Source organism: Dasypus novemcinctus, chromosome 4, assembly GCF_030445035.2.
Source record: "Dasypus novemcinctus isolate mDasNov1 chromosome 4, mDasNov1.1.hap2, whole genome shotgun sequence".
Taxonomy (NCBI): Eukaryota; Metazoa; Chordata; class Mammalia; order Cingulata; family Dasypodidae; genus Dasypus; species Dasypus novemcinctus.
The window spans coordinates 90,191,490-90,203,123 of NC_080676.1; the positions used below are offsets into that span (position 1 = coordinate 90,191,490).

General features: G+C 39.0%; 1 pseudogene; it reads left to right on the top strand.

Annotated features, from left to right (window-relative positions):
- The first annotated feature begins 312 nt into the window (after positions 1 to 312).
- Positions 313 to 1,343, top strand: LOC111763789 (forkhead box protein I3-like; annotated as a pseudogene).
- Positions 1,344 to 11,634: the final 10,291 nt, after the last annotated feature.

Consider the following 11,634-nt stretch of genomic DNA (forward strand, 5'->3'; position numbering starts at 1 on the left):
GCAATGCTCCAAAATGTACTCATCAAATACAATGAATGTAACACACTAATGAAAGAAGTTGTTGATGTGGGAAGAGTGGGGGGTGTGGGGAGTGGGGATATGGGAACCTCATATTTTTTAATGTAACATTTTGTGTGACCTATATATCTTTAAAAAAAAAAAAAGATTAAAAAGATGTATATAATGGGCACACGTGAGGGTCAAGGGGGCACCACAGGGTTTGTTCCCAAAAGGATGATCTTGTGAGGGTGGTAAGGCAAGCCCTGCTCACCCCTGGCCACAGCCATGCCACACCCACTGATGCCTGGCAACATGGCCCTCTACTGTGGCAAAAACTTGAGTGTGTACTCACAGCCCAGCCTGCCTGGGCCCACTGCTGCTGTCACTGCAACAGCCACAGTCCCGGATATGCTGCCAGCATCCAGAACACTCTTTAGGCTAACGGACTATGCCTTGCCTCTGCCAGGCTTGCTTACCACCAACAGTCCCTACATGTGACTCAATAGTCCTCGCATGGGAGGCTCACTCACTGCTGTGTACTTGGGTGCCCATCGTGGAGCCTCTGAACACTGCTGGCACCTTTGGGTGCATGCAGATGCCATTCATTGAGCCTGCACCTGCCTTGTTCTCAGGGCTCTGGTGAGGTGAGATGGCTGTCCACGGCCAGTCTCTAGGACCTCATGAAGATGTGTGCCTGCCCCACTTCTACTTTGTGCTTATCACCATGGTCATCCAGAGAGTGCCCAAGTACAAGCTCATGCTCAGCAACATTGACCATTTCGACTGATAGCTTCAATTTCTACTGGCACAAGAAGGCTGGCTGGCAGAACTCCATCTGATACAACCTGTTGCTAAATGACTCCTTCAAGAAGGTTCCCCATGATGACAATGACCCAGGGAATGGCAATTACTGGGCCCTAGATCCAAACTGTGAGAAAATGTTTTATAATGGGAACTTATACAACAAACAAAAGCAACTTTCTGTGGCTAAACTGGCAACTCCACAATGGCCACAGGGACATTTAGTCAGAAGAAGGGCTATCCTTAGAACTGGGGGCTGAAGTTCATGGGAAACCAGAAGGAGACAGCCCCTTCTCTTTCCTAAGGCCATCCTAGTCCCTACAGCCTCCAAGGACACCAAGAGTATAGCCTCATCTCTGAAAGAATTATGCTTCTCTTGCCTCAAAACCTTCTTCAGCAGCCTCAGCACCTTAAATGTCAGCAGCAGCAGGACCACCCAGGAAGCCCTTCCCAGCAGCTGCCACCTAGAGATCCAGGGGGTCCAACTGCCCTCCAGCAGCATGCCCCTCCCTGACCCACACCCCCACCTGCTCCATCTATGAGGTCTTGTGAGACAGCTTGCAATAACAATAACAAATAGAAATCTTCCTGCCAGTGCCGGTGGGGCGAGAGAGAGCAGACCCATTTACAACTTCAGCATGGTTAACAGCCTCATCTACCCTGTGGAGAGTTCTGAGGCCTAGAGCGTTGTTTCTCAGTCTTCCATGTGCAGTCTTTCATGAGATCTCCTTAAAATGCAGATTTCAACTCTGTAGGTCTGGGTTAGGACCTGAGGGTCCTCATTTCTGTCTGCTCCCATTGACCACACTTGGAATAGCTAGGTTGTAGTTAACTTAACCCAGCAAAATTTAACAGGGTTCTCTGGGTAAATGTCCTTAGAGAGACATTCATCTCATTCTATTCTGGGGCAGCAAACCCTATAAGGGCGGGAAGGATGTTTATTTTCTTCATCATTGCATATAAAGTTGCAATACCGATGGGTATATGGGTCAGCTAATCAACATGAACCAATGAAGTTGAGTAGTAGTTAGGTCAGTGCAAAAGGAATTGTGGTTTTGGACCATGAATTTTAAATCATTATAATTAGGCTCAAACAACTCTTTATTAGTCAAAATTGGAACCACTACTATCAACATGTTTTTGCCAATGAGAAATAAGTTTGTTTATTCCTGTAGCACAAAAATTTGTGCTTTGGGATTCAGTGAACTCTTGGAAAGCATTTTCTGCATCCTGCTGGTTGTAGAAGTGTTTTCCTTGCAAAAAGTTGTCCAGATGCTTGAAGAAGTGGTAGTTGGTTGGCAAGAGGTCAGGTGAATATGGTGAATGAGGCAAAATTTCATAGCCCAGTTCATTCAACTTTTGAAGTCTTGGTTGTACATGTGGTGGTCAGGCATTGTCCTGGAGAAGAATTGAGCACTTTCTGTTGACCAGTGCAGGCTGCGGGCATTACAGTTTTCCATGTAGCTCATCAGTTTGCTGAGCATACTTCTCAGATGTAATGGTTTCACCAGGATTCAGAAAGCTGTAGATCGGCAGCAGATCACCAAAAGCAACTGTGACCTTTTTTTTTTTTTTTTCAAGTTTGGCTTTGGGAAGTGCTTTGGAGCTTCTTCTCAGTTCAACACTGAGCTGGTGGTCATTCCTGGTTGCCATAAAAGATAACATTTCAAAATGATGATTTTTTAAAAATTTTGGGCACCCACTTACCGAGTTTTTCACCTTTCCAATTTTCTTCAAATGCTGAATGACCTTAGAATAGTCGACATTGAGTTCTTCGGCAACTTCTCGTGTAGTTGTTAGAGGACCAGTTTTGATGATGGCTCTCAATTGGTTGTTGTCAACGTCCGTTGACCAGCCACTTACTCCTCATCTTCAAGGCTCTCATCCCTTTTGCAAAACTTCTTGAACCACCTGTGCACTGTATGCTCTTAAAGTTCCTGGGCCAAATTCGTTGTTGATGTTGCAAGTTGTCTCTCCTGCTTTAACACCCATTTTGAACTCAAATAAGAAAATAGTTTGAATTTGCTTTTTCTCTAACATCATTTCCATAGTCTAAAATGAATATAAAATAAACAGCAACTAATAAGTCATTAGCAAAATAAACATAAAGTGAGAAATGCATGTTAAAATGATGTATAACGTAACCACATTTATTTAAGAATCTATGCCCTGAAGCGGATGTGGCTCAACAGATAGAATGTTCGCCTACCGTATAGGAGATCCAAGAATTCGATATCCAGGGCCTCCTGGCTCATGTGGTGAGTTGGCCCATGTGCAGTGCTGCTGTGCGCAAGGACTGCTGGCTCATGCAGGGATGCTCCCGCGTAAGAGTGCCCCCCCCCACAAGGAGTGGCCCCTGTGTAAGGAGAGCTACACTGTGCCAAACCGCAGCCCACCCAGGAGTGGTTCCACACACATGGAGATCTGATGCAGCAAGATGACAAAAAGAAACACAGTTCCCCAGTGCCGCCTGATGAGAATACAAGAGGGTGCAGAAGAACACACAGCAAATGGACACAGAGCTCAGACAACTTGGGGGGAAGGTGGCAGGGAGAGAAATAAATAAATAAATCTGAAAAAAAAAAAAAGAATCTATGCCAATATCTAATGGCAGATACCAACAATGGAAAACCGCAATTACTTTTGCACCAGCCTATAACCAATAATAGCAGTTACAAATGGCAAGTGAAGCAGTTGGGAGTCGTTGAGAAAAAACAACTGAATTCTGCTGTGGGCAGCTAGTTATCTCATGCATAGCAAAATTCTGACTTTCTGGAAAAGCCAGGATTTTTATATGAAATTGCCATCTTTCTGTTCTTTGCCTCTTTTAAAGTTTTTAAAACACTGAGTTAGAAAACACTGCTAATCTTGAACTCTATCCAACTCATGAACCTCCTCTGCTTATACAAAAAAGTGGTAACTATTGTACACTAACAGCAATGAACCATCAACTCGAGCCAAGCCCTGTGTACCGTCTCTGTTCCAGATACTTCACATGTATTCACTCATGTAATCCTCACATCAACCTTAGGAGACAATTATTATGATGAGCCTTCATTTTCCATACGAGGAAAGTGAACCTCTTGAGATGTTAGGTAATTGCCCAAAGCAACAGAGAGTAAATTGTGGATGCAGGATCAAATCCAGGCAGACTCTGGCAAATCCGGCAGACTCCGGGGCTGGTGCTCATAACCTCTATGTTCTAGTTCCTAAAAACCAAGAAGTCAGTATCTACAGGCAAAAATAAATTCACAGGGTCAGGAGTGGATCAAATTTGACCAAAGATTCTGGCGGGAATGAAAACCATTAGAAATGTTTTCCTAAGCAGCAAGTGTGGACTTTGCTTCTGTCATTCCTGTTGCTGAATTCCCAAAGTCTAGGGTAACCATTGTTCTGGTATATGACAGCCTGGTGGTCTGTCTTTTTTAGCATAATTACTGTATTTTCCCCTTTTAAGGAAGTATTGTTAGAATTTTATTGAAAATAGTTTTTAATGGAATTTTTATAATTTGAATACAATAAAACAATTTGCGGTAAAAAATTTAAATGCATAGTTATATAGGGCATAAATTCTTAAATAAATCTTTTAAAAAAATGTAGGGGATTCCCATATCTCCCATCCCTTCCTCCTCCCACAGTTTTCCAAATCATCAGTCTTTTATTGGTATGATACATTTGTTACAATTGATGAACACATATTGAAGCATTGTACTAACAAAGGACTATTGTTTACATTATAATTTACACTTTGCCCTGCACAATTTTATATGTTTTGACAAAATTTATAATGGTCTGTATCTGTCATTGCAATGTCATGAAGGAAAATTCCTTTTTCTAAAAGAAATTTTAGAAAAAGGGACACAAACTAAAATATTCAAAACCTTTCCAGGGAAGCAGACTTTGCCCAATGGATAGGGCATCTGCCTACCACATGGGAGGTCCGCAGTTCAAATCCCGGGCCTCCTTGACCTGTGTGGAGCTGGCCCATGCACAGTGCTGATGTGTGAAAGGAGTGCTGTGCCATGCAGGGGTGTCCCCTGCATAGGGGAGCCCCATACACAGGGAGTGTGCCTTATAGGGAGAGCCACCCAGTGCTAAAGAAAGTGTGGCCTGCCCAGGAAGTGGTGCCACACACACGGAGAGCTGACACAAGATGACGCAACAAAGAGAGACACAGATTCCCCGTGCCACTGATAAGGATAGAAGTGGTCACAGAGGAACACACAGTGAATGGACACAGAGAGCAGACAACTGGGGGGGGGGGGGTTGGCGGGTGGAGGGGGGGGTTGGGAGGGAGAGGAATAAATAAAAAAAATAAATCTTGGGGAAAAAAAAACCTTTCCACATGTGTTGCTTTCTGAGACAGCATTACTGAAAAATGTCTTTTATATTTTGAAATATACATACAGAAAAGACCTATTATAAAACAGCTTTACTGAGGTATAAATTATATTAGCATTAACTGTTTTAAAATATCATACAGATAGAAAACCAAAGACTATATATCCTTACACTGTGTATGTGAAGAATGGTTTCTAAGGATATTTTGTATTTGATAAATTGCATGGACTTCTATAAATATATATATATTTTTGGAGGTACTAGGGATTGAACCTGGAACCTTGTACATGGGAAACAGATGCTCAACCACTGAGCTATATTCACTCCCCTATAAATATTGTTTCTAACACAATTTTATATAAATGAATTTATAACATGAACTGGGGCAAAGTTCTTTTTTTCCCAAGAAAGCACACTGCCTGCTGCAAATCATGAGAAATGAACTTTTAAGTGGTACATTTTCTTGCTACTTTTAAAACAAAAGATGTAATGATATAATGTTTAAAAACAAAAGATGTAATGATATAATGAACAACTTTATGCCAATTAATTTGACAACTTAGATGGAATGGATAAATTCCTTGAAAGACAAACTATCAAAGCTCATTCAAGAAGCAGTAGATAAACAAAATAGCTCTAAATCTATTAAAACAATTGAATTTATAGTTTAAAATCTTAATACAAAGAAAACTCTAGGTTCAGAGAACTTTATTGATCAGTTCTTCCAAGTAGGAAAAGGGGGAAATGATACCAACTCTACACAAATATATGAAAAATTGAAGAGGAAGAAATTCTTCTGAATTCATTCCATGAGGCAAGCATTATTTTGATGCAAATACCGGACAAGCATATGACAAGCAAAGAAAACTACGCCAATTCCCCTCATTAACATGGGTGCAAACATCTCTAAAGGAAATTTTAGCAAATATAATCCAACAATATATAAAAAGAATAACATATAAACAAAGTGGGGTTTATTCCAGGAATACAAAGTTAATTTAACATTTGAAACCTAATCAATATAATTCACCATATTACCTGTCTAAAAAAGAAAAACTCAATGATCATCTGAATAGACACAGGAAAAGTATATGACAAAATCCAAAGTTCATTCCTGATTACCAAAAAACTAACAAAAACAAAAAACCTTCAGCAAAGTATGAACAGAAAGGAATTGTCTTCAATAAGGTAAAGGACACCTACTAAAAGCCTAAAATTAACACCATTATTAGTGGCAAAGGACTGACTTCTTCTAATATCAGAAACAAAACAAAAATATCCATTCTCTCTACTTCTATTAAGAAGATATAAATAAATGGAGAGATATACCATGTTCGTGGATCAGAATATTCAATGTTATGGAGATGTCATTCTCCTCAAAGTGATTTAATGTGAAATTGACAAGCTGATTCTAAAATGCATATGGAAAAGCGAAGGACTAAGAATAGCAAAAAACAACAACAACACAAAAACGTTTTAATAAGGAGAAAATAACTGAAGAAATTATACTACCTGACTTCAAGACTTACTTTAAAGCTGTAGCAATTGAAGTAGTATGATACTGGCATCCAGATTCACAAAGAGATCAAAGAATATAAGAGAATTCAAAAGTAAGCCTACACATATATGGTCACTTGCTTTTCAACAAGGATAAGAAGGTAATTCATTGTAGAACAGACAGTTCTTTCAACATATGGTTATGGAACAATTGGATGTCCATGTGTGAAAAAAGAGAGAGAGAAAGAGAAAGAAAGAAGAGAGCAACCTATACCTCATACCGTATACAAAAACTAACTCAAAATTAATAAAAGACCTAAAAGTGAAGTCTAAGTCTATATATCTTCTATAAGAAAATATAGGAAAAAATCTTAGTGACTTGGGTGAGAAAATATTTCCTAGTTGAGACACTAAAAGCACAATGCATAAAAGAAAGAATTGATGAATCAGACTTCAGAAAAATTAAATATATTTGTTCTTTCAAAGATAATATTAAGAGATTATCAAGAAAAACCTACAGATTGAGAGAAAATATTTGAGAGTCATGTAGTTGATGAAGTACCTGTATCTAGGATATACAAAGAATGTTTAATACTAAATAATAACAAAAAATTAAAAATGAGGAAATTATTTAAATAGCACTTCATTAAAATAATATATGGATGGTAAATAAGCACATAAACAGATACTTAACATCATTTGTCTTTACAGAAATGAAAATTAAAACTATCCAGGATTTTATAGGATCTGAGATTATATCCTAGCTGCAAGCTAAGGACTTACTCTGTTACTGTTTTATGAATGCTGACAGAAGTCATGAGACTGGGTCAGAGACAAAGAATTTTGTTGCCCAAGTCACAGGAAGCAGCATAAGCATCAGGTTTGCTTAGTTTCCCCTGTGCTGCAAATCCCAAAAGGGTGATGCAAAGGGGCTCACACAGATGCTGCACATACAGTTCAGAGGATCTCTGACGTTAGGGAATTCGAGTCTTTTATACTGAACAGTAAAGTATGCCTGCCCAGGAGAAATTATCTCTTATCTTCCAAGGCTGTTTACTATACAAATATCCTTTTAAAGATAGTCCAGAACAAAAGTTGTGCCTATGCAGGCAAAATGTTCAGAAGCATGAAAGATCAGTGGAGACTTAAATTCATAAACAAGCAAAATGAAGTGCCATTACATACCTTATAGAATAGCTAAAATTAAGAAACTTAGTTATACCAAATGTTGGTGAGGATGTAGGACAATTCAAACTGTCATAACACTGCTGGTAGGAATGTAAAATTTTATAATCACTCTGGAAAACAGTTGGCTGGTTTCTTTTAGACCATATTAGTCCCAGGCATTCTGTTATTAATATTAATCCAAAAGAAATGGAAATGTTTGTCTACCAAAGGCTTGAACACAAAGGTTTATAGCATCTTCTTTTTTATAGCCCCAAACTAGAAATAACCCAAATGTTCATTAACAGATGAATGGATAAATTTGTGGTATATCTGTATAAAGGAATATTACTCAGCAATAAAAATGAGTGTAGTATTGATACACAGTTAAATATTAAAATAATTATGCTGAAGGAAGCAGGTGCAGCTCAGTGGCTTGAGCATCTTCTTCCCATGTATGAAGTCCCAGGCTCAATGATCGGTACCTCCTAAAAAAATTAACAATAATTATACTGAGTCAAAACAATCAGAAAAAAGAAAGAGTACAAACATATAATCTACTTATTTAGAATTCAAGTAAATGCAAACTAATCAACAGTGGCAGAAAGGTCAGTGGTTGCTGACATTGGGCAGGGGGCAGAGTTGGGAGGTAGGAGTACAAAAGAGCATGAGGAAGTTTGGGGGAATGAATGGATATATTCATTATCTTAATTGTGAGGTTAGTTTCACAGATGTAAGCATATGTCAAAACATATCAAATTGTACACTTTAAATATGTGAAGTTTATTATATATCAATTTTACCTTGAGAATCATGTTAAAAAGTCATATAGATTGAGTAAAGTCAAGAAATATCACTGAAAACAGAACACAAAGATGGCAAATGGTCCTAATGATACAAACACTAAATATTAACCTAATGAAATCAAAGAACTCAGAAGAGTATACAAGCCTGAAGGGTAGTAGCTACGGGAAAAGGAAGGTAAGGATGAGTAAGAGAAATATCTTAAACATGTTAGAATGTAGAGACTGATTAGACATGGGGGATTGAGGGAGCATTTGGTCACTATGACTGCAAGATTCCTACTTTGAATTATGATGTATAGTGGGAGTATTATTGACAAAGAGGACTCCAAGGGGAGGAGCAGAGGCAGGGGTGGGGTGGGCAGGGACATGGTGGTTTTCAAAGGAATGTTAGTTTATTTCAGCCCAAGTGGTTCAGAGCTCACCTGCAATAAAAAGAACTGTTATGATAAAACCTTTCCTGAAATAACTGCTAAAATCAGTGTGAAGGACTGCCATGTGATTCAAGCCATCAACACTCAATAACCCAGAGTAAACAGACGTTAGGATTTATCCAGGGTTAAGGATTGTCAGAGTTATATGGCAGACAGTGGAGGACCAGAATCTTAGTGAATGTAGAGTTGAAATGTGACCCACGGAATCCAGGACAGAGGAAAGCAGAGCTAGAAATTTCTAAGACACAAAAGGGAAATGCCAGGGAACTCAGAGTTTTGGTGACAGAGAAGGAGGGGAGGGGAAGGGAAAGGAAAGGTGGTCAGGAGAAGTAGGGGAAAGCTAATACGTCTTCCTACACTTATTCTGAGATGGGTAACATTATCCACACATTACAATGGAGGAAATGGAGGTCCAGAGCGGTTAGGTAACTTGTGCTCAGTCACAGAGGGTGTATTCGAATTTGAATCTAATAGTATAAGCCATGCCCTTTCCACTACTTTCCACTGCCTGCCAAGTTAAAAAGCAATAGGAGCAAGAAAAAAAAGAGAGACAAGAAAGTCAATTAGGCAGAGCTTCAAGTCTGATATCTGGGAGTTGAGGTACTTAGAAATGAAGGTAATTTTCAAATGAATGTACCCATTCATTTGGTACAGGTGAGCAAACTGGAAGAGAAGAGATACAGAGCTAGAGACCTGTGCATCCATGTGGAGATGTCAGGTAGAATAGAGGAGTGGGAGTGAGAGTAATTCTGAAAGGGGGAATTTGAGGAAGATTTTTTTCTCACAGCTGCTCTGTCAAACTAGGAAAAAAAAAAAGATCCACACCAAGATTCTGTGTTTTTTCTCCCCTGCTGATTTTAGGGAAGATGGGGATGCCTTAAGGGTAGTAATATCAGGTTTTGGAAACTGCTCTAAATAAATTCATAACATATAGGTCAAATATTTCATTGCAGTCTGTGGGAGAAAGGTGCATGGGATTAAATAGTGAAAAGAAGGTTATATTCCTCAGTCCACTTATGTTTTGATTTATCACAAGAGTCCTTCGCTCTTGGATTCTGACCTCTGATCCTGACCACAGGTAAGATTTTAACTCTGCAATGAGAAACACCGACTGCAAAATAGTCAGTTAAGCTAAAGGACCTCTTACTTGGTATCAAGGAAAGAATAGTTACCAGCTCATCTGACAAACCTGCTGCTCCACACATCATGAAGAGTTAGGGAGAGATATCTTCATTTCATTACAGCCTGTGGGTGGAAAGGGTTCCAGTGCATCTGAACACCTGAGGTAACAACAGAGGCCCATGAACTCTGAGCTCCCAGAGCTCCTGCATTCATCATGTGGCTCCATTGTTACTGGGTGGCTGTCACAGAAGTAAAGGCATTCTAGAAAAGAATGAAAATACTATGACTCACAGTGTCTGAGCTGCTTAAGTTACTTAAATTTAACAATCTACTTATGATAATGAAAAATCCCTAAAAACTCATTTGCATAGCATGCACCCACAAGTCTTTAAAATAGATAGAGAAAAACTGTCTAATAGTTGCTATACATAGGCACCCTATTGTTTAATTATTTAGATGACTGCTATTTAATTGCAGTTCAAATGGATCTTTTTCCAAAAGTTTAATTTTTAAGATAGAAAGGGACTTTTAGTTTAATGAGGTCCAAAAATAAAATTTATTCAATTATCCTGAAAAATGTCTTATCTAATTAGCTGAATATTTGGAGCTAATACATGAAGCATATTACCTATTGTTGCATGCATTGATTTAAATGTGGGTATGTGTGTGTGAATGTACACACACACATACACACACATTTTCTTAGCTTCCTAGGGCTGCTGTAACAAATAACCCAAACTCTGTAGGGGAGAATTCTTCCTTGCTTCTTTCTAGCTTCCGGGGGTTTGCTGGCAATCCTTAGGCTTCAATTTCTGCCTCAGTCTTCACTTAGTGTTCTCCACTGTGTTCATCTGTGTATTTTCTCACTTTCTTTTAAGGACACCTGTCATATTGGATTATGGTCCCAACCTAATCCAGTCTGGCCTCATCTTAAATAACAACATCTAAAAAGCCCTATTTCCAAATAAGGTCACATTCACAGGAGTAAGGGGTAAAGACGGAAGTCTTTTTGGTGGACACAACTTAATCTATAACATCTGGTATAGCCTTGCTCAATTCCTATGTGTCTCATACAGATAAGCTGCCATTTTTTGTTATGTACAGTTTTTTTTTTTTAAGATTTATTTTCTTTCTTTCGCCCCCCCCCCTCATTTTTGTATTTTGTTTTTGTGCTTGCTGTCTGCTCTCTGTGTCCATTCATTGTGTGTTTGCCTTCTTTTTCTTGGGGGGAGGGCACCAGGGATGGAACCTGGGACCTCCCATGTGGAAGGGAGGTGCCCATTGACTTGAGCCACCTCTGCTCCTCATTTGTTCTCTCATTGTATTTCCTCATTGTGTCTCTTCATTGTGTCATATTGTTTATGTCAGGTAGCTACACCAGCCCATCACTTCAGCTCACTGTCTTGCTTCTTCTTTTTTCTGAAGGTTAATTTTATTTGCTTTATTTTTTCTTTATTTAGTCCCATCTCTCC